We start from the raw sequence: 24,190 nt of genomic DNA on the forward strand, positions 1-24,190 counted from the left end.
CACAATTTTATTATCAGTTACCTTAAAGAGGTTTCTCTGAGAAAGTAACATTTCAGTAGATTCCTGAAGAATATGCACAACTTACACAGATGGAGCAGGTGAGGTTTTGGGGAACAGAGCATTTAAAGTGGAGGGAATGGCATGTGTCAAAATTCAGAGAAAAATATGACTATTGGAAGAAGAGAAATAAGGCTGGAGGATCTATTGAAATACATTTAGGCCACATAAAAATCCTTTGACTGAATTCTTCAAATAATAAGCAGCCACTAAAAGTTTTAAGAAGAGGAGTGTTATGATCATATCTGCCTTTTTAAAAGCTCATTTTGACTTTTGCATGGACTGTAGCTTATAAAGAGACTACAAATAATGACAGGTAAAATGTAAGGAAATTGTTTAAGTAGTCCTTGTTGAAATGAGGTGATAAAGAATGTAATGTCATAACCAAGTACTGAAAATTGGTGGCTTAAAAAAAAATAATGTTGTTTGGAAGACTAGAAGTCTGAAATCAAGGTGTTGACAGGCCACACTGTCTCTGAAATCTCTCCAGAAAAAAATCTCCCATGGCTTTCTCTTAGGTTGTACAGTTGCTACCAATTCTTAGCATTCCTTGACCTGTAGATATGTCACTACAGTCTCTACTACCACATCACATACAGTAGTAGTCTACTTATGTGTCCTCACATTATTTTCCTCCTATGTATCTGCCTTTGTGTATATCACCCTCTTCTTTTTTTAAATATATTTTTATTAATTTCATAGAGGAAGGGAGAGGGAGAGAGAGAGAGAGAGAGAGAGAGAGAGAGAGAGAGAGAGAGAGAGAGAAATATCAATGGTGAGAGAGAGTCATCAATTGGCTGCCTTCTGCAGGCCCCACACTGGGGATCGAGCCAGCAACCCAGACATGTGCCCTGACTGGAAATCAAATTGTGACCTCCTGGTTCGTAGGTCGATGATGCTTAACCACTGAGCCATGGCTGCCGGGCTCTCCCCTTCTTCTTAATAGAACATCAGTTACATTGGATTAGGGCTTACTCTAATGAACTCATCTTATATAGTTACATCTGCAAAGATATCATTCCAAATGAGAGCACATTCACAGGTATCAAGGGTTAGGATTTTGACACATCTTTTTGAGGGGCATAATTTAACCCACAACAGAAAACTTTTAAAGGAAATGGGGTGATGGGTAGTTGAAGGGAACCATGAAGATTTTTAAATATATTCATGGTGGTAGACTCAACAGGACTTGGTGATTGAGTAGGATTTGAGAGATGGGGTAGAGTTACGGTTGACTTCCAAGTTTCTGACATGAATAATAGATGATGATGCTATTTGTTGAGACAAGAAACTCAATAGATTAAATAGGTGATGGGGTGAGCAAGGGTTCATTTTTAACATGCCATATTTGACCCATTTGTAATATTTTCACATGAATGTAGACTTGGTGACTGAAAAAAATGCCTTTTAGAATTTAAATAAGAGATCTGGGCTAGAGATATAAGCAAGAGAGTCATTTGTACATAAATGACAGGGCTATGAAAGCATATAACTTTCCCCAGCAAGACAACATTTAGTCTAAAGAGAAGAAATTCTAATATCAAAATTGAACATTTAAAAGGCTAAAACAGACTAACATTTCTGGCCAAAATGAACAAACAGGCACCAGATTTACCCTGACCTTTGAAATAACCAAGAAACAAACAAATAACAGACAGAAATCTAGAAACAATGATTTGCAAGACATTGGGACAACAGGCAACCAAGGACAATAGTCTGAGAGATAAAAATAAACAAATTGAATGCTATAATTGCTTACCTGGGATTAGAAACAAGGCAAAGATGACTGGTATCATAACTTCTATTTACTATGATACTGAAGATTTCAGCCATACAGTAAAGCAAGAAAAATAAATTAAACCCATCCAGATTGAAGATGAAAAAGTAAATTGTTTTTATTTGAAGACTAGAGGCCCAGTGCATGAAATTCATGCATGGGAAGGGGTCCCCTCAGCTTGGCCTGCACTCTCTCCAATCTGGGACCCCCTCAGGACTTCTCACTCCTAACTCTCACCTGCCTGATAGCCTGATCCCCCTAACTGCTCTCCCCTGACAGTCTGTTCACTCTAACTGCTCTCCCCTACTGGCCTGATCCCACTAATTGCTCTCCCCTGCCTGTCTGATCACCTCTAACCTCCTCTGCTTTGGCCCAGCCAACATGGCTTTGTCAGGAAGGACATCTGCAAGATGTTCAGTCTAATTAGCATATTACCCTTTCATTAGTATAAATGCCACCTTGTTCTAAAAATGCAGGTTGTTCACAGGTTTTCCTATTATGGAAGGGGAGCCCACAGTAGCATCCTGGGTTCTGACCAGGGCTTATGTGCTTATGCTTTATCTCAGCAGATGTGATTCCTAGAAGAAGAATCTTGGATGTACCTTGAACATTTCTATCGAATTTGCCAAATCATCCTTCAAAAATGTTGAACCACTTTAAACTCCCACCAGCAACCATGTGTGTGCCCTCTGTCCCACTTTGATACCAATATCTTTGAATTCTCCTTAGAAGCTTCCCTCCCATCAGCTGGGACTGCTTGGTACTTTAATAAAACACAAAGAATATGAGAAAATAGAAACCTAAGAATATAGACCAGGCTATGTTTTCTAATCTTATTTAATAGTTAAGAAAAATGAGAACTTAAAAATGCCTATTGAATTATGGACTATAGCAAAAATAATTTAGTTGTACAATTAAAGCATGAGATACACAGAAATTGGTTGATTAACATATAACAAAGTAGAGACAGCAAATACAGACAGTGATTTGTCTTTTAAAGGAAGGAAAGAGAAGGAGAGGGAAAGAGAACTTGTTATTTAAGGATAAAGCGTTCTTGTTACTAAGATGTTGAAGCATCCTATATAATGAAGAGATAATATGCAAATTGATCATTATTCTAATACACAAGATGGCCGTCCTCATGTAGACACAAGATGGCCACTACAAGATGATCAGCAGGGGAGGGCAGTTGTGGGTGATCAGGCTTGCAGAGGAGGGATGTTGCAGGGCGACCAGGTCTTCAGGGGAGGGCAGTTGGGGGGAACCAGGACTGCAGGGAAGGGCAGTTGGGAGCAACCAGGTCCGCAAGGGAGGGCAGTTGGGGATGACCAAGCTTTGTAGTGGAAGGCAGTTGGAGGTAACCAGGCCAGCAGGGGAGGGCTGTTAGGGGGCAACCAGGGTGACAATGGAGGGCAGTTAGGGGTGACCAGACCAACATAAAAGGGCAGCTAAGCTTCAATCAGGCTGTCAGGGAAGTGGTTAGGGGGTGATCAGGCTGGCAGGCAGAAGTAGTTAGGGGCAATCAGGCAGGCAGACAGGTGAGTGGTTGGGAACCAGCAGTCCTGGATTGTGCAAGGGATGTCCAACTGCCTATTTAGACCCGATCCCAAATGGGCAGTTGGACATCCCTCAAGGGGTCTAAATGGGCAATCAGACATCCCTCCAGGGGTCTTAACGGGCAATCGGACATCCCTCAAAAGGTCTCAGATTGGAGATGGTGCAGGCTGGGTTGAGGAACCCACACACTGTACGAATTTCATACACCGGGCCACTAGTATTAAATATTTATGACAGGATCCACAGGAGAGAAAATTTGAATCAATAGTTTGTTTCCACTGCTGCAGGAAAGGTTGGGATCTAGAGTTATGTTGGATGGATATATTATCCACAGGCATGAGAGAGAAGCAGATAGGCCTGGATTCTGGATTCTGGATCTTAATTGGGAACATTAAAGGATCTGTTTTTGTTGTTGTTGTTGTTGTTGTTTGTTTGTTTTTTCTGTAGTGAGCTAAGAGGAACAGTTATCTTCTGAGATAAGGAGTTGGGTGAAGGGGTCACAATTTTAATGTGTTTAAAATATTGACATAGTTGCTTCAAAGAATGGGACAGGCAGAATGTGTCCTGTTTCAGACCTGGGTCTCTGTAGTTAAAGGGTTTGGATTCAAATCCTATTTCCCCCACTAACCTGTGGCACTGTGAGCTACTAACAGAAGCACACTAAGCTTTCATGTCTTTATCTTTAGATCTTAATGATGATGGCACAAATTAAATGAAATATTTAAATGTATTTGTATTTTCACTGGACCTGACTTAGTAAGTCTTGAGTAAGTTTTCCCCCATTATCATTACTATGCTTGAAGCAGGAAGTTGGTGGTCATATTAATATGTGTCACTTTCCCTGGGAGAAAAGTTTCTTAAGAGTTCAGTATTCATGCCGGGACCGGTTTGGCTCAGTGGATAGAGCGTCAGACTGTGGACTGAACTGAAAGGTCTCAGGTTCGATGCCAGTCAAGGGCATGTACCCTGGTTGCGGGCACATCCCCAGTAGGGGGTGTGCAAGAGGCAGCTGATCGATGATTCTCTCTCACTGATGTTTCTAACTCTCTATCCCTCTCTCTTCCTCTCTGTGAAAAATCACTAAAATGTATAAAAAAAAAAGAAAAAAAAAGAAAAGAGTTCAGTACTCAGAAGGAGCAGTTTCCCAGAAGAGTACTGTTTGAACATGTGGGATAGATACTCTAGAAAATAAAGGTGGTTTTGATACTAAAAAGCCAAACCAAATACCAAATGGCTACCATTGACATAACTATTTTCTTTTCTAAGGACACTTAGAAACTGAGGACATGTACAATTCTATGTAACACCCAAACAAAAAATAACCAGCAATGTTATATCTGCTAGTTCACACCATTTAGCTCACTCCCACATTCTGCCAGTCTACAAACACTGACTAAAAATATGAAATCCCTCAAATCTAAACTTAGTAGGCTTCATTTGTATTAAAAATATATTTCAATGACAGGCAATTTCATTTTTTAAGAAAATTTTGTAAAATACTTCTTTCTAAGAATTCTCATTTACTAAAAATGATAAATAATATTTCATGAGATTTTTTTCATAATTGAAAGACTACCTTTATCCTGATGTACTTTATTTCTAAGGATACTTCTGAAAGAATGATGTCATAAAGGTTTCTGCTAAATAAGAAAATGAGAAGTGAGGAGATTAAGTGACCTTTTTAAATAGATTATTTAAAGTTCAAATAAGTAGTATATCCTGGGTTGACTAGTATCCCCTCAAAAGCTCTGTCCTTTCCAGAACATTAGAATGTGACCTAGTTTGGAAATAAGGTCTCACAGATATAGTTAGTTAATATGAAGTTATAGTGGAATAGGGTGAACTCTAAATCCAATGTAACATTTCCTTATAGCGGTTTATAACCACTGCTGTAGAGTCTAAGACCACAGGAAAACACACACATTTACCTTATGATTCATTAACAATAGCAAAATTATAGTTATGAAGTAGCAAAGAAAATAATTTTATGGTTGGAGCTCACCAAAACATGAGGAACTGTATTAAAGGGTCGCAGCATTAGAAAGTTTGAGAACCACTGCCTTATAGGAAGAGGAGAAGCAAGACAGAGACAAAGGGGGAAGAAGTCCATGTGAAGACAGAGGCAGAGATTGGAGGGATGTACTAGCTACAATTCAAGGAATGCCAAGAATTTCCAGCTACCACCTAAAGCTAGTAGCAAAGTATAGGGCAGATTCTCAGATTCTCCCCTGGGGACCAACCTACTGACATCTTCACTTTGGACTTCTAACCTCCAAACTGTGAGATGATACAGTACTGTTGTTTAAGCCATCCAGTTTGTGATAGTAGTTACAGAGACCCTAGCAAACAGATGCAAAATTCTAAAAGAGTTCCAATAAATGTGTCAGAAATTATAGACCACAGATAAGAGGGATGGTACCTTCTGACATTCTCACACTTCTTTAATGTCTGTTGCTGTTTGGTTTTTATTCTTTCTCTATGCAATGGAAAATAGAACTGTAAAAAAAGGCAGAAACAAAACTACATTTTTTTAGAGAGGGAGAGTAAAAGGGAAAATTGGGAGAGTGCTCTATTACAGTATTACAGAAAGAAGCTTGTAGCAGAGAGAGAAAAAAGAGACTAGCAAGGAACTGATCACCTCTGAATATATATATATATATATATATATACATATACACATATATATGTATATATATTATATGTATGTGTGTATATATATTATATGTATGTGTATGTGTGTGTATATATATATTTATATATATATATATCCTACCTAATAAGAGAGAAACATATTAATTGACTAAAACTTCACTACACCCACAAGCCCTTCCCACCAGCCAATCAGGGTGAGTATGCAAATTAACCCAACCAAGATGGCGGTTAATTTGCATATGCAGGCCAGAGCAAAGACTGAAGACAGCATAGAAAGAAGCCAAGCTCTGTAGAAGGGAGCGAAGCTTCAAAGCTTTGGAGAAGCAAGCAAGCGGGGCTGCAGGGAAGGGAGAGAATCCTGTAGGGCTGCTGAGAAGGAAGAGAAGCAGGTGGGGCAGGGGAGAAGGAAGGGAAGCAGGCAAAGCAGGGAGAAGAGAGGAAACCAGGTGGGTCAGTGACCACAGCAGGAAGCCCTATTGCAGGAATCTTCCTTCAAAAGGCCACAAATATATATATTAAAGGCCCAGTGCACAAAATTCACTCACTCAGAGGCAGGGGGTTTCCTCAGCTTGGCCTGCATCCTCTAGCAGTCCTGGAGCCATCAGGGAATGTCCAACTGATGGCTTAGGGGAAGTAGGCCTAAGCTGACAGTAGGACATCCCTTAGCACTGCCATGGAGGCAAGAGAAGCTCACCACCACTGCTGTGCTCCCTGGCTGTGAGCCTGGTTAAGGGTTTCTGGCTGAGCGGTGCTCCCCCTGTGGGAGCACACTGACAGCCTGGCCCCTGTGGTCAGTGCACGTCATAGCAATCGGTTTTTCTGTACTTTGGTCAATTTGCATATTAGCTTTTTATTATATAGGAATAGTGTTCAATAAAGGTTGTTGAATGAATATATGAATGATCAGTGCATTGATGATATACTCAATCTGTGGCATAAGTGACATGCAAATGAGCAGACACAGTTTGGCTGGAAATAGAGGGGACTTATTAATTTCTTTCAGCCAGCAAATATTTATTAAGCATCTACTATATGCCAGACAATGACTTGGTGCTTGGGATAATGACATAGCAAAGCAAAGTCCTTCTCTCATAAAGTATACATTCTTGTGGCTCAGTAGGAGGGCATGGGATATATCAGTTTGTGCCATGCATTTTTACAAGGACCCAGTTGGACTGGAGTGGTCCAACAGAAAGCAGGAAAATTTATTGGTGTAAAATAGCCTTATGCTAACTTCCATGGAAAGATAAGATAAATTTTAAGCTGTGGATGAAAGAACTAGAGTCACTTTTCCTTTATTTCCACCCCTCCAAAATGTAATCACTGTCCTTTCTCTCTAGAGTGTCCTTTCTCTCTGGAGTTTTATATCTACCCTTGAGAAAGACTGCTTATGTCCATGTTTGTAATGACACCATCAGGATGAATATACACCTGATTTGTTCAGTCAGAATAGAAACAGCACACCTCAATGTCAATTGATTTTGGAACACATATAAGGCAGAACTTCTGAACAAGGGAAAGAACTAAACAGGGGTAAAACCTGTAGATATTCTGTAATGAAAGTAGCACACTGTGATCTCCTGCTGAATCTGAAGATCCATTTGAAAAGTGCACTTGTATAAGATACATTCTGTAAAAAATGACGCTCTTTTCAAACAGCAGTGCAGCTGTATTTTTAGATGTTGTTCTGTCTAAGCTCAACTTAACGTTGAAGTTCTATTGGTGATTTTGGCTTTGTTGCCTAACTAGTTGGTCAGAAATGACCAGAAAACCAAATATGTTTCATAATAATAACTACCATTACAGACTATGAAGTAATGCTGAACAATAGAGATCTTGTAAAAATTATTTTGAATGATAGATTCTATTTTGGTTTGGGGCAATGCTAAAAATGTAAGCACTTAAACTAATAGTTAATGAAATTTGACAGGCAAAGGAATTCATGTCTAAGGCACAGAATTATTAATTCTGGAAAGGAATTCTCATAGTCCTCTATTATTTTAAAATCCATGTGTCTATTTTAGGAATTAAAATTGGTCTGATCTCTCAGGTATAGATCTCTCTTAAAAATAGTGTTTTTCTGTCCTATTTAATCTATTACTAAACTATGAATTTAATAATCTTTTTTAGAACCATCTATTATCCCTTAAAGTGCTTCATTAGCAAATTTCAAAAATGTTTTTTGAAATTTTATGATTTTTATATTTATATTAGTTCATTTATGTGTGAATTTTTTTAATTTTAATATTCATTGGAAAATTATTTTTATAACCAAAATATTTTAAGTATATCAGTATTTTGGAATATCAGAGCTATGTAGAGAGACCAAGTCAATAGGCCACCAATCAACAGCACCTGGAGATGTTGAGCCAATCTTCACAGAAATGGTGCTGAGATTCAAATGCCTTTGGGCCCACCAGATAATATAACTGAATAAAATGAGCTGATTCGGGAAATTAGGAGTAATTGGGACTGTAGCTGGTCAAGGAGTTCATGCTCTGTCTAGAGCCATTTGACAGATATAGAATGATGTAAAGAAATGTTCCTTTTTAAAAACCTACTTCCTTTTTTGCACCCACATCATAAATCACTAAGAAAGAATTAAGCCTCTTTAGCTCCCTTATATTTTAGTGCCTTATCTGTAACAACAACAACAACAAAAACATATGTTTGGGGACAAGTGTATATATTGCTGTGAGAGGAAGGCATCATTTTCACTTTTTCTAAAAATACCATTGGGTGAAAATTATTATGAGTATTGAAAATATAACTAACATTAGAATCATTGGTCATTCTTTCACATAGCATTCAATGTATTTTATTTGAAAATTCAAAATGTAGTCTTGGAAATGTTTCTATCCTTTTAATATTTAAAATATGGAATGGAAAATAAGAAAGAAATACCAATGCCTGGATATTCCCAGGCTAACCTTAAGACAAGTGAGTTTTGATATACTCACGTTTCAGATAAGAACATTTTTTTCTTGTCTTGTTGGTTTCTCTAAATGGTGAGTAAAAATTTCTCTGCAAGGTCCTAAAAATTAATAATAGATTACATGAATGTGGAAAATTATTGAGATAAGATTTTAGTAACTTGGCATAAGCATAAGTGCCTCTAATGATTACTTAAATTGACTTAATTAAAATATGTACATATAAATGAATGTGTTTCTAAAAGTTTAGTGCACTCTACTGGCAAATAGAAATACAAAACAAATATGAATAATTGAAGCTATTAAACAGACCTTTTCTACCCACATTCTGTAAGTCAATAATCCAATATAAACAAGACCAACATTCTATCTTCTACCTTAAATAAAATAGACATATCTACATATGTCATATTTTTTAATAAAAAACTGTTTGGGTTTCAAGGTGTCTTAAAAGTTCATGATGTAATATTTTCAGCCTAAATTGCCCAGATAATTTCTAAACCAATTCTTCCCTTTACTTTGCTTCCATAAATACAGTTTTGATTAATTTAGTTATTCATCAATCTGGGAGACATTTTAACCTTCCCTCAGTAGAGGGTGCCATGGAATGAATATTTTCTCTTTTGGTTCTCAAATGTACCAAACACAGTTTCTGTGGTCAATTTCCTCTCCTTTCATAAATTTGTTTGGTGGAACTTATAGGACATAAGTCTTTCGACAAGGGGACCATTTTAGCACCAACACTACAAAAGCTCTTCTGTTCAGAAGGGAAGTATCTGTCCCTGAATTAAATGTAACCTCTTTAGTACTCCCATTTAGCCACCTGATAAATCCACTTGAGCTATCTTTTGGGGAGAGAGAGGTACATGGGAACAATAACACTTCCTTTTAGAACAGTTTAATAAAGCTTTGTGCGATTTCAAGATGAAAGATAATGTGTAATGCTGATAGCGCCCTCCAAAGCTCTGCATTCATGGATCCAATTACTTTTTTTTTTTTTTTTTTTTTTTTTTATCGTGATAAAAGCCACAGTGGATATTTTAAATGGGAGTGTGGCTTAAGAATTAAGGCCCAGGAGTCTGGGTATCTGGTTTCTGAGGGTGACTTAACTTCTGCTTTCTTATCTAACTGTGAGTATGCAGCTTAACTTCTTTGACTCAGTGTCTCCTTCCATAAAATGCCTAACAAATATCTGAGAAATGCTTTTAAAATGACAGTGCAAATTGCCACTTAGGATCACATTGGAATTGTCCAGAACAAGGTGAGTGTTAGCAAAAGGAAATTCTATCTCCTGCTTAATTTAAGATTTATCATAAGTTTTCCTTTTTAAAAGTCATGAATTTTTTTTAGAAGAGAAACGACATTTTCAAAGCATTAAAGACACGTGTAAAAGAATACTCTTTCAACTGTTCTTTATTTCTCAGGAAAGTTTTAACTTGGCTTTTCTCCAATTCCTCTCCCCCTGCCCCCTTCCAATTCCAAGATAAGAAGAGCAATTGCAATGTTAACATTTTTAGTTCTGGAATATTTTCTTAGAGCTGATTTGCTTCATGTATTTTTTAAAAAATAAATTTATACACATCAGATTTCATTATAAATGCCTTTGTGGTTACTGACTTTAGATATTCAATCTCCAAAGCCTCAAATTGATTCATTTAACTATGAAATTATTGATTATGAATTTGTAGACACATCTAATTTTATGTTACAAAATTCAATAGCTAGAACGTTGTCATCCATTGATTAATCTATTGTCAATTGTCCTGAGACAATCTTGAGAGCTGAAAGGTGACCTGAGAGGACGATGGCATCTATGAACTGTTAAAAGATAAACAAAGCATATTAAAAAATGTTAAGGCTTTATTTCCGCAAAAATTGATTCAAATCTGGCAGAATCAAACTGGAAGTATTTAGTAGCATTCCACTGACAGGAACTGAGAAAACCCTTTTAGAGAGAAGAGGCAGAATCAAAGAAGGAATTATTTGATTGGTTATCACTTAAGAGTTTGCCTTATTTAAGAAAGCCCAGTTGGCTGTTTGTGATTGGTTACCCTTCAGTTTTGATTTCTCAACCTTGAGGCAGTTCAGGTTTAAGTTTTGATTTGTCATGTAGCTACTAGGGCATTAAAACCAGCTCAGTCTAATGGCCTCCTTACTTAATTAGCTTAACAGTAACAAATGACCATATTCTTGAAACACGTGTTACATTATATATATATATATATATATATATATATATATATATATATATATATATATATATTTATATTTAGTAATAAGCAGTGTTCTGATTACACATTTTTTTAAAGATGTCTAGCAAAATAAGTTCTTCTTATAAATGCCTATGATTTATGATTTAGGTATTTTTGGAAGAACTATTGAAATGTCATAACCCCACTGGCATTTTTCTCAACAAATTACAGTTGTAGAAGTCAAGTATTTGCTATGAAATAGTCATTCAGTATTAATGATTTTCATTACTTTTAGTAAATAAAATAAATTATCAAAATATTTAATACCAGTAAATTAAATATAAGTATGCTAGAATTAGTCTACCTGTCCTTGAATTGAGATTTCTAACTTAAACTTTCTTGCCAAATAAATTTCCAACATATTAATTATTTTCACTGGATTGTACCTACAATATATTCTTGCCTAACTCCTTGTTTAAAAAAAATGGTAAGAAAATTGAAGAATTTTTCTTAATTTTGGAGATATGAGAATTTATGTAAGTAGCTTTTCCATAGTTCAAAGATTAGATAGCTCTGGTTATAACTCTAGATTGAAAATGAGAACAAATAACATCTTACAGCCTTGTCTAAATTTAACTTTGCTTCAAACCAATAAACTATGGCTTCTATTACTTTGTAGACAGATTATAGCTCATCAGTATGACTAAATATCACTGTGGAATTGCTCTGTAATAGTTCTGTTGCTATGTCTATAAATATAATTTTACCAAGTGACTATCATTTTTTCAGCTGCTCAGCTATATGTATGTTTCTGTGGCAATCTAAAGGATCTCAGGAATATAAAAGACAAATAAAAATTGCATTGGATCAAGCAGAAAAAACATGGCCTGTCCAGCACAGTCTTCTAAGATGTATCTGCTTTTCATTGTCTTTGAGCTGTTCTTCGACTTTTGTAATTGCAAAAAATGATATGAAGTCAAATGAGTTTCAGTATAAATGTGTAAACATTGTGTTCAGTTAAATGCAATACTGATTGCCCAGTGAATATATTTGTTTTTATCTGTATATAACTTTTAATTCCCTTATGAAATTGTAACATTTTACTGTTTCTCCCATATAATAAAGTACAATATTGATATGTGTATATTTTGCATATATATGAACTAATGACTCAATGTTTTTAAATGTTATCACATCATAATCTACCTTTTAGCCAGTAACTACTCCCTTTTTTACTTTATAGTAAGTGGAAAAATTATTTGAAATTCTGAGCCCATTTGTTTATTTTTCTTGCTAAGCATGAAAACCTGTTAGCAGTCTACTTGAAAATGTCTTCCAAGTAAATTTTATCATAAATTTGTGCTAATATCTTTGCCATAGTACTGGCACTTTCTCCAAATTATACACCATTTCTTCCAGTCCTATATCTTTCATCTTGGTATGTGTAAAGTACATTTATCAAACATTCAATATTACCACTATTATTCTTAGAATAATGCTCTAATTCATTATTAAACACAGCATTTTCATTGTTGTTGTTGGTGGTGGTGTTTTATGTACAAGGAATTCTGGCTGGCTATACATGTATGTGATGTTTAATTATATTCATATAGGTGGATTCTTGATGAAATGTACTTTAACATTTATGTTCTCTATAATAAATAAATACATAACAAATAACATAGTAAATACTAATGAATGTGCCATTTGGTATTTTGCTGGTTAATTTAAAAATTAGAAAACTAAAAAGGCATAGGATCAAAGACATTCTCTATTAACTAGTAATGGTGATCTAAACAAAACAAAACAAAACAAAAAACAACCCCTAAACTGAAAAAAAATTACTTTATTTTTAAAGTGAGAGCATTATAACCTACTTAATATGTAACAAAAATACCTTCTTGAAATTAGAAAGCATGTTTGGTAATCCTTAAGAAATTCTTTTATTCTCTAATAGTTTATTCTGATTAATAAGAATATATAACTCCAGTTCCTTGCTCTCTTCCCTCCTCAAATTCTAATGAGCTAGAGGATTAATATAGTAAGGAAACAGGTCAAGGTTGCAGACAAGGAAATTGATCAAATTATGCTTAGGTAGGTTAGCAAAATAAAAATCTAGCAGTTGAAATTTATCATGAGAGCAAATAATAAGAGATCATCCAAGAAACAGAAAACTGAAAATAGCCCTTCCTATGAAATAAAAGGACATGGGGAGATTCTCTTTGCATGCAACAAAAATTGGGAAAACACAAGTGTCAAAAGATTAAATGTTACTGTGAATGTTTAAAATATGATGAAAACAAATTAGGCCATTACAGAAAATTTTTCTCAATCTTCTCCCCTGTATACCATAAAAATAAATTTGATACCCCCCCCCTTTTTTTTTTTTTTTTTTTTTTTTTTTTTACAAATATAGTACTTTATTTTGTAAGAGCTATGACAGATAAGGAATATTACCTCAAAGTCCATTTGAATGTGCTTTAATTAGTGCACTGGTTGCGGGGGATAGGGGGAGGTTCCTTTTGGGGGATGTCCACTAGCACTCAGACATCCCTTAGCAGTCCAGGGCTCTCACAGTCCAGGACCCCTCGCTCCTTACTACCTGCCTACCATCCAGGCAGGAGAGGCGCCCGCCATGGCCACTGTGCTCGCAAGCCATGAGCCCAGGTTCGGACTGAGCCAGGGGGAGCACTGCTCAACCAGAAGCCAAATTTGCTGCTCCTTAGTGCTTGGTCCTTCCCCCCACCCACTGGTTGAGGGGGGCTGATCAAGGGCCAGGTTGACTGGGGGAGGGGCTGCGGGAGGTGGAGGCACCACATTTGCACTCCATACTGCCTCTGTGGAGGCTCCGGGACCATGCCGCGCCCCCCCGCCCCGCCCCCACCATCTCTGCTGAAGGGGACACCAGGACCACTATATCTGGCTTGGCAGTGCAGGCTCACTGGCCCTGCCCACTTGTCACTCTACCATCCAGTCGAATTAGCATATCAGCTCCTCATTATATAAGATAGTAAAATCATAATGGAACTGTAGCTCATAAACTTAAATTTATAAAACTTATTATTTTTCACTAATTATCCACATTAGAAAATAAAGTCCTAAATATATATGACCTGGGAGAATAGTAGTTTCAATGCAGGAGAGATTGTAAAATGAGTGGAGAATATGTAGCTTGGGAACAACAGGAAGCACCTAGGAGCTTAAGAATGGACGAATGATGATAAGAAAAGTTCAAAACAAAATTTTGTCTTTCAGCTATTTTAGTATTCTGCCTAGCACTAATATTATTGAATTGCATGGTATGGTGCTTAAATACAAAAACAAGGTGATAGATCCTCCTATATGTAGAAAATGTAGATTTAAAAATTAGAAAACTAAATTAGTTTACCTATTTTTCATATGTGCTGAAGCATATTGACTTTTGCTGTCCTTCCTTGTTTTATACTTTAAAAAAAAATACATGGTTTTATTGATGGAAGAGAGAGGAAGAGAGAGGGAGAGAGGGGCATAACATCAATGATGAAAGAGAACCATTGCTTGGCTGCCTCCTGCATGCCCTCTACTAGAGATGGAACCTGTAACTCAGGCCTGTGCCCTGCCTGGGAATAGAACACTGACCTCCTGGTTCATGAGTTTATGCTCAACCACTGAGCCACATAGGCCTGGCTATCCTTGTTTTTAAAGTGAGGCTTGATCTGATGAAAATATCTTTAGAAAAAATTTCCTCTCCTATCCCATCATTCCTTATTTATATATTTTGAACAGATAGCAAGATTAAGATGAAAGATATATTTGTTTCAATATGCCTCACCCTTTGATGTCTAGCTTCTTTCTGTTTACTCCACAGTTATTTTCATAATATTTTATTCTGATGCCACAAACTAGCGACAAGTCTCTGGAGAGAATAATGTTCCAAGGCATGACATCATTAGAGGACAATAAGCTTGTTTTCATTCCACCATCCTTAGCTTTGTTAAAGGATAAGTGGAAAAAATTAGCATACTGCATGCCTTGTAAAGAAAATTGTTTCTAATTATTTTCCTTCCCAAAGTATTCCATGAGGCATTGATTGGACTTCAAATCCATTTCATATTAGTTATCCTCAGCTAACATTTGTAATTTTTCATTGTTGTTAAAGAGTCTATTAATTGAACTCAGGTTATTCTACTAAATAAATGTAAATAAAATTACTGGAGTGACCAGAATATGCAAGTAATCATTTATTTTTGTCAGAAACTAAAAGTAGATAAATCAGATATTTAAATATCTAAAACATTACAAATTCAAATACTCATTATATGTACCTTTCAGGCAAAATGAAATTCAATGTAGAAAAATCTTAGGAAAATATGCCTGTTGATTATGTTCCCAGTGGCTGTAGTAGGCAGAATAATAGTCCCTAAAAGATGGTGAAGTTTGCCAAAACCGGTTTGGCTCAGTGGTAGAGCGTCGATCTGCCCACTGAAAGGTCCCAGGTTCGATTCCAGTCAGGGGCATGTACATTGGTTGCGGGCAGCTGGTCGATGTTTCTCTCTCATCGACGTTTCTAGCTCTCTATCTCTCTCCCTTCCTCTCTGTAAAAAATCAATAAAATATACTTAAAAAAAAAAGATGGTGAGGTCTTAGTCATTATAGTCTGTGAATAAATTACCTTACATAGCAAAAGGTTTTTTGTAGGCCACACCATTGTTAATCACGTGAATCTTTAAAAGCAGAGAACCAGTGTCACATAAAATTCATACAAATAAGTAAACAAACAATAATTAAAAGTGGAGAATTTTTCCCTAAGTCAGATAGAGAGGCGTGATGGTGGAAGTTCTTCTGGAAGCTGTTCATTCAAACTGGCATTTATTCCCATGTCAATAGTCCTTGGAATTTGAGCCAAACATTGGTCATTTAGGAACTTTTGTGTAATTTATTGTGGTTGTTTTTTATCCTGATAATGTAGGGTATAGATACATATTTTAGGATAAATTCAAGTGTACTATCACTTTGTTAAAAAAAACAAAACAAAACAATGCTATGTTTGATATATTCAACATTTTTCAGAAGTTGGGAAAGTGGCTCAATGTCTGTATGGTAGTGGTTTAATCCCTTTGTAAATGGCAGCAAAGGAAATGAGTGTTAATATCATTTAAATCAGTTCGGTGATTTTTTGAGGCCTTTTATGTAGATATTCAGACTAGAGTTGAATGATCAGTCTTGTACAGGTTTCTATATTTTTTAAATCATAGTTTGCCACACCTGATGCCAATTTTTAGGATGTATATCTGTGGAAATTAAAAAAAAATCAGGAATGATTAGGCCTACAGGCTTTTGGCAGGAGAGATTTTTTGCAGAGTGGAAGTGTTTACATTGTTTACAATTTAGCATTATAGCCCCGGAATAAGCAATTGCAGATACAGCTGGGAGATATCTATGTGGGTGCCCTTTATGGTATGGTCTGATGATAAACCTCTCAGTTACTGTCTCATCACACTCAATAGGACAGCTGTGGGTAGCTTCAGTTAGCTGCCTCCAGGCCAGAAATAGGAGCACCAATGCATTCTGTATGAAGTCTCCCTGCCCAAACACTCATGAGAGATTATGAAGATTGGGGTTTAGTATGCGTTCCTTTAGTTGGCATGATTAAATGCATTCCTTTAGTTGGCTCAGTCCATCTCAAGAGATTTCCCACGGTTGACCTTATTCACGGGCCTGTGCGAATGGCTTAGCACCAGCCAACGATAGAGGATGGAGGAAAGCACTGGGGCCAGGTAGGGAGGGAGGTCTAGGGAAATCCCAGGCAACCTCTTGGACTTATCCAGCAAAACTAAGGTTTTGCATAAGTTTTACAACATGTGGACCTGGTGGATAGAATTTTATTTATTTTGTATCTAGAATGCAACTCTTGTACCCATAACAGGAGACACGACTAGTCTCTTTGTTTGGACAACATTATAAGATATGACCAGGAGAGGAGAAAGATACCTCTAGAACTATAGTAGCCCCTGGCCACGTGTCAGCATACATTAATTAAAATGGAAGATTCTGTTTCTGAGGGGCACTAGCCACATTGAAAGTGGGCCATGGGCATACTAGCCTGATGGCCACATTGAGTAGCACAGGTAGAGACCGTTTCCATCACTGCACAAAGTTCTGTAGGACAGTCCTTCTCTAGAGCCAAGCCAGGCTTTTCTGAGCCCTAGAGGACTGAGATGATAACTTTGAAACTGGTACTCTGCTTATTGCTTTGAGTGACAGGGCTTGCCAGTCTGTATAGAGGACCTGGAGCATTTGAAAGCAAATAGTTGCTAGAGATGTTGTTGGAACCTTGACACTCGGTACGGTAGCAGAAAATGTGAGAGCGTTCTTGTCACAACCCTCATGTATTCACTTTGTTCAAGGATATCCTAAGACTCGGTTCTCTAGGCAGCAACTGTTTCATGAACCCCTATTTTTTTTTTAAATATATTTTATTGATTTTTTTTTTTTTTTTTTTTTTTTTTTTTTTTTACAGAGAGGAAGGAGAGAAATAAAGAGTTAGAAACATCTATGATAGAGTGTCATGGATCAGCTGCCTCTTGTACGCCCCCTACTGGATGTGCCCGCAACCAAGGTACATGCCCTTGACTGGAATCGAACCTGGGACCCTTTAGACCGCAGGCTGACGCTTTACCCACTGAGCTAAACCAGTTTCGGCATGAGCCCCTATTCTTTACTAGATACTATTGCAGGCATCAAGATTCTGTGTGAGCAAAAGGAGCTCTCTGCTCTCATGCAGCTTACATCCTATGTGATTGATGAGACAGTAAAAACAGTCAAACATATAAAATAATTTCACACTATATTAAGTTCTATAAAGAATAGTTTTAGAAAGGTAATTGGTGGGTTACATTGATATTCAGGTCATCAGAAAGGCTTCCTTGAGAATAAGCTGGTCTTATAAAGAATCAATTACTCATTTGTTCCACATATGATTAGCAAGCTAGTGTCTAAAGTTACCAGTGTGGTATATATTTTTTAAACCCACATGTTTGTTTGTTTTTTTGTTTTTTTGTTTGTTTGGTTTTTTAATTGATTTTTACGGAGAGGAAGAGAGATGGATACAGAGTCAGAAACATCAATGAGAGAGAAACACTGATCAGCTGCCTCCTGCACACCCCCCACTGGGAATGTGCCCACAACCAAGGTACATGCCCTTAATTGGAGTCAAACCCCGAACCTTTCAGTCCGCAGGCCGATGCTCTATCCACTGAGCCAAACCTGTTTTGGCAAGTGTGGTATTTTTAACAGCACTAAACACCATGAGTTGTATTAGAAATTAGGATCCATGTCTACTCCAAATATATTGAATTTCAGTCCCAAGCTAGTGGTCTAGAGATTAGTAACTTCAAAAATCCCTAAAATTCATTTTTAGGCATAGCTACACTGGAATGCTCCTTTGAACTTGTTAAAAGAAAGCACATATTATGATCATGGTTGTATTATTCTTGAACCGAGTTAACGATTGGAGAGGAGAGAAAGTGAATTACAAAAGGCAGTTCAGAAATTTGTAAATTAATTTAGATGAATAGTAACAGAGGGCCAGAGCTGAGTAGTATCTTTGATATTAGAAAAAATAAAAATAAACAAAAGGACTTAAAAATCCAGCATAAGAAGGAGTGAACAATGTCCCTGGGATTTCCCATTTCATGTCAGAGATAAAGGTGATACTCTTTGGAGATATAACTAAACCAAAAATACTAGCAAAAGTAGATAGGGTTTACTTTTAGACACTGAACATTTATTACTTGTGGGTTTTTTTGTGTGTGTTTTTTTAAATTCTGAAGTAAGCAGAAATAATGAAGAACATAAAAACATAATTTTATGCTACAGACTAAGCTAGAAAAATAAATTCCTTGTGCCCAACACAATTATAAACCTTCCACCTTATCAAAAAATACATGTTGTAAATTGGAATTTCCAAATTAGATCAACCTTCACGTTATAGTTGATGAAAAGAAAACAAGGGTTTTTCTTCTTCAAAATCATTTTTGGAACTTGCAACATGAAAAATGTTTTTCTAAAAAAAAATTTACTTGACAAAAAAGTCCAATAAGAAAGTAAACTGGACTAAATGTACTCATATGTTAGCTTGACCTAAGTCTGGGAACTGGGCCAAACTTTTCAAATTATACTATCATTATTTACAAAAAAAGAGGAAATGTTAACTAATGCTATTAAATGAAAGCACATATACACAGGTGTAACGGGAACCAAAACAAATGCTAATGCTAATGAATGTTGAACATGTGTATATATACATGCAGCAAAGACAAAATATCCTGTTGAGTAGTGTTGGAAATAGTAGCTATGGCAGGGAAAATTTATGTACTCTCCTTGGCTGGAGGGTACCCATTTATCGTGTTATACAAATATACAAAAAAGCTACTTTCACATTTGCCTAAAACAAAATTGAAATCAAACATTTTGCTTGTAATCCCACTATTTCATTTTTTGAGGAATGGCAAATAATGAAATGGAGGTGTTAAAAAAAGTGGCATAACATGGACCTTGGCCTTCTGTGAAATAGAAACATCTTTTATGTATTTAAAGGGAAAAAAAAAATCTGCTCTGAAAGCTGCTATTTTTAACTCATGATGGGCCCTGTTTTAAGTCATATTCTATTTGCTACATTCTATTGGGCTCAGGGCAGACACGTTCATATTTTGTTTGGAATCAATATTAAGACAAGTTATAATATGAGCTTACAAGGGTTTTCTGAATCAGAGTAGATATTTAGGCCACCTATCTGGACACATATTCCACTTTTCTATCTGAAATAGTTGATCACTCTTGCCCAGTTGTAGGCTTTTCTGTGGTTCGAAGATGATCATCTTGGTGTGAGGTCCTGATTTTCCCAGTGACTTCGCAGCTTGATAACTTGGCTGAAATGTTGATGAGCCCAGACAAGAAGAAGGTGATGATGACAGGAAAGGGTAATTGAGAAATACTGCCCTGGGGGGAAAATAGTTTGTGTCTGGGAGAGAAGTTCTTGACCGATTTTTTTTTTTTTCAAATGACATTTATTTTTGAAAGACAGCATAAAGAGTGTTCAATTGCAGAAACCACTTGGTTGTTGCAGAAATATATACCACAACATGCTTAAACTAGCTTTCTTTAAAGGGTAAAAAAAATGGAAAAATGTGCTTTCTCTTGAAGAGATTTCCAAACTGTCATTGTGAACAGTAATCCAATATTTCAATTTAGAAATTGAGAGGGTTTTAAATAAGAAGCAATTATTCCAGGCAGAAAGCAAATATACATGCCAGCAGTCAAAAAGCCCATGAAAATATGTGATTTAAACTGTTCATAAAATTATTTTTTTAGTTTTTTACTTTTAAAGTCCACAGACATATCTCCTTGAAAAAAAGAATAAGAAACATTTAAACACTAAAAGCATAAGCAATATTAAAAATAAACAAAACAGCTACTAAAATATTAATAATGTGGTACTACTAAAATATTAGTAATGCGGTACTGACTTTACATCCAAACAAAATACTTCTCAAAGTGATTGAAAGTTAGTCTGAGGGAGAATAGAACCATATTAATAATAATAATAATAATAATAATAATCTCTATTAAACTATGTTAATATTTTATATTTACTTTTAGTTTTGACCCTCTTACTTGACAATAAAGTAATACAAGGAATTGTAGGATCTCTCATTTATTCATTATATAGGAAAGTATGCTCTCATTTTAGAAAAAGTTTCAAATTAATTGTCTAATTGTACACTATAAAAGCTTAAGACCAGTTCAAGTAAAGCGTCATTAAAAAATCTCTCTTTCTTTGTTATGCACAGTGCTCTTTCCTTCCTACCTGCCACCCTGATTTCTTAGAGGGCTTTCCCTCCTGACCTCTGTCTTGAAGCTGTCTTTTTACTAATAGTTGAGAAATATTTTTAAAACCAAATTAAAATATTATCTTACACTCTGAAAGTGATATATATGAAGTAATTGTATATATATATATATATATATATATATATGAAGTAATTATATATACATATATGGAAAGTAATTTATATATATATATATATATATATATATAGAGAGAGAGAGAGAGAGAGAGAGAGAGAGAGAGACCGACCCGGTGCACAAAATTCATGCACAGATAGGGTCCCTAGGTCTGACCAGCTATCAGAGCCAATAAGGTTCCTCGCTTCCCTGCCTCCTCCTTCCCTTAACACCTCTGTCCCCCACCATCCACCCCTGGTTCCCGTTCCCAGCTCAGGGCCTGTTGGCCTGGGAGAAGGACCAGGAGTTTGGCCTCCTGCCCCCATCGGAGATTGGGGCCTGTAGGTTGGGGGAAGCACCTGCATTAAGTATCTGACCCCCAGTGGTCAGTGCATGTCATAGTGACCGGTTGTTGTGGTCATTGCAGTTGTTCTGGTTGCTCCAGTCATTCCAGTGTAATGGTCGCTTAGGCTTATATATATACTAGAGGCCTGATGCACGAAATTTGTGCAAGGGGCTCCGAGGGCTGAGGCAGCAGCCCTGGCCTCCTCCACTCTGGCCCTTGTAGCAGCAGCCCTGAGGGATGTCTAGTCTAATTAGCATATTACACTTTTATTATTATAGATATTGTGTTATGTATCTACTAATAGCCCATCACACGTAATCACGCTCAGTAGGCTGCCCACTACTTCTGCTGGAGCCGGTGGGGCCTGCAGTGTGCCACCTGGAGCTTCACTGCTTCCACGGGCGCCATGTGGCTTCTGCAGGGGGCAGAAGCAAGCTGCTGGCGCCCACTGGAGCTGGGAGGGAGCCACACAGCTTCCATGGGAGCCAGAAGGGACCCACACCAATTCCGAGGAAGCTGCTCTGCTTCTGTGGGAGGTGGCCCGCTGTCTCTTCTCACTTCTCATGGCCTGTGCTTGGTCCTGGAGGCTGTGGGCCAGCCCCTGTGTCTCTGTCTCCATCCCAGCTCCAGGCCTTACCTGCACGCACAACCTCCTCCTATCTGGTCGTGACCCTTTAAGGAGTCCTGGCCGAATCTGCATATTCTCTCTCTCTCTCTCTCTCTCTCTCTCTCTCTCTCTCTCTCTCTCTCTCTCTCGTATCTATTTTATATTCAGGTATATAAATTTACATTTGCCATTTAATAACTCTATAGTATTTCCACATATAAATTTAACCACTCTAATAGGTTATTTTATATCATTTCCCCAAGATGAGCATGCCTTAGTGAGCATCTAGGCATCTAGGCATTTTTCTTTCTACTTGTTGGCTCAGATATCCATCTACTACCATATTTTCTACCACTGATTTACCACATAGTACTGAAGATTAGAGTCTGTATAGTTAGATTGTTGAGTTATACTCCATATAAAAAATAGGATTGTATTGGCAAATCGCTATGCAAAAGATTTGTATCCATTCATATTTTTATTACTTCTTTACTACAATTGCCACACTAACATAATAGCACTGCATGTTAATATTTTTTTAAACAAATGTAGTCAAAAAATAGCATTGTGGCATGTTCTAACAAGCTAGGTATCCTCTGTATGTTTTATGGTACATAGTTAGCATTTAAAAAACATTTTTATTTATTTATTTATTTATTTATTTATTTATTTTAATAAATCTTTATTTTTATTTTTCAGATTATTACAATTGTTTATCCCCCCCCCCCACTTCCACCTGGTCCCCACTCCACCCTTTGCCCTTACCTCTGAATGTAAAAGATAAACATTGGATTTACTTGTTTATATAAATAATCACATTGACACATTTGAAAATTTTATGCAATATGAACATAGTTTAATGGAGATTTCTCTTGGTATTTGAGATTTTTAAAAAAAAATTTGATAATCATTTACAAGAACCATATTGAAGTGAACAAATTGATTCTACAATTACACTGTTCATATTTTCTTATTATAAGGTGATTTAGACTGAACTGTAGAAAGTTCTAGAGATTTAGATAATAATTACCAGATTAATATACAAAATGTATCACAGGTTAAGTTACTATATTACGTGGTTTAAAATTATATCAACAAATAGTTCATTAAATTTGCTTTTTATTGACAATCTTGTTTTCTTTTTTAAAACTCTTCCTAAATATCATTTTTCTATATTTAATTTGTATATATTTGTAATAATCAATATTTGATCATTTAACTTAATCTTATAGTTTCAAATATACTTTACCTAATTTTAAATAAACTTAAAATTTATTTTAAAATTCTCTATGTATGAACAATCAAGTTAACAGTGGAACAGTGTCTGGAGCTATAAGCCAATGTGATTGTTTAATACCATTCTCTTCATAAATGTCTACAGGAAAATTTTATAAATAGCCTTTTTAATACTATGGTTCTCTTAAATTCACACCAGTAATAATTTCATAAAATTAAGACAGATAAATATGTGAAAATAAATTCCATCTGGGTATTAAATATCTAAGATAGGAAAAATTATACATATAAAATTTAAAGCTAACTAAGGATTTAATTGAAAAGTATTCATATGCCTTTTTTCCAAATCTGGTTTTAGTGAGACTGTAACAAAATTCCAGTAATAAGCATCTTCTGGAACTGGGATTTATGGAAAATAGATTATTATTTCATAAGATTCTAGACATGCAAAGTGTCTGAGGGATCCTCTGGGAAGAAGGTATGAGGTTTCTGAAAACTTTACTTTAAGGAACATGTATTTCTTCCACTGGTGCTGGATTTTGTATTGATTGAATAGTTACTTTTTTTTTTTCCTTTTCGAAAGAAAACCTATAGTGACAAAAATTACTGTTCTGTTTACATTAAAATCTCCTATTCACTTTGCAAGATAAAAGTGATTTTTGATGAGAGGGCACAATTTACTGAAGAAATAATTTGAAACCTTGGTGAGATAATGTTTCTGTGATATAGTTATCCAAATAAGATTCAACCAATGTCAATCTAAAAAACTATATTCCTTTAGGTTTTTATATTGATAACATCAGTAGAGCATTTTGAGATAGAAAATGTCTTTTGACTTTGAAAAATAAC

The sequence above is a fragment of the Pipistrellus hanaki genome (genome assembly GCF_964339955.1).
Source record: "Pipistrellus hanaki genome assembly, chromosome: 3".
In the NCBI taxonomy this organism is placed as follows: domain Eukaryota; kingdom Metazoa; phylum Chordata; class Mammalia; order Chiroptera; family Vespertilionidae; genus Pipistrellus; species Pipistrellus hanaki.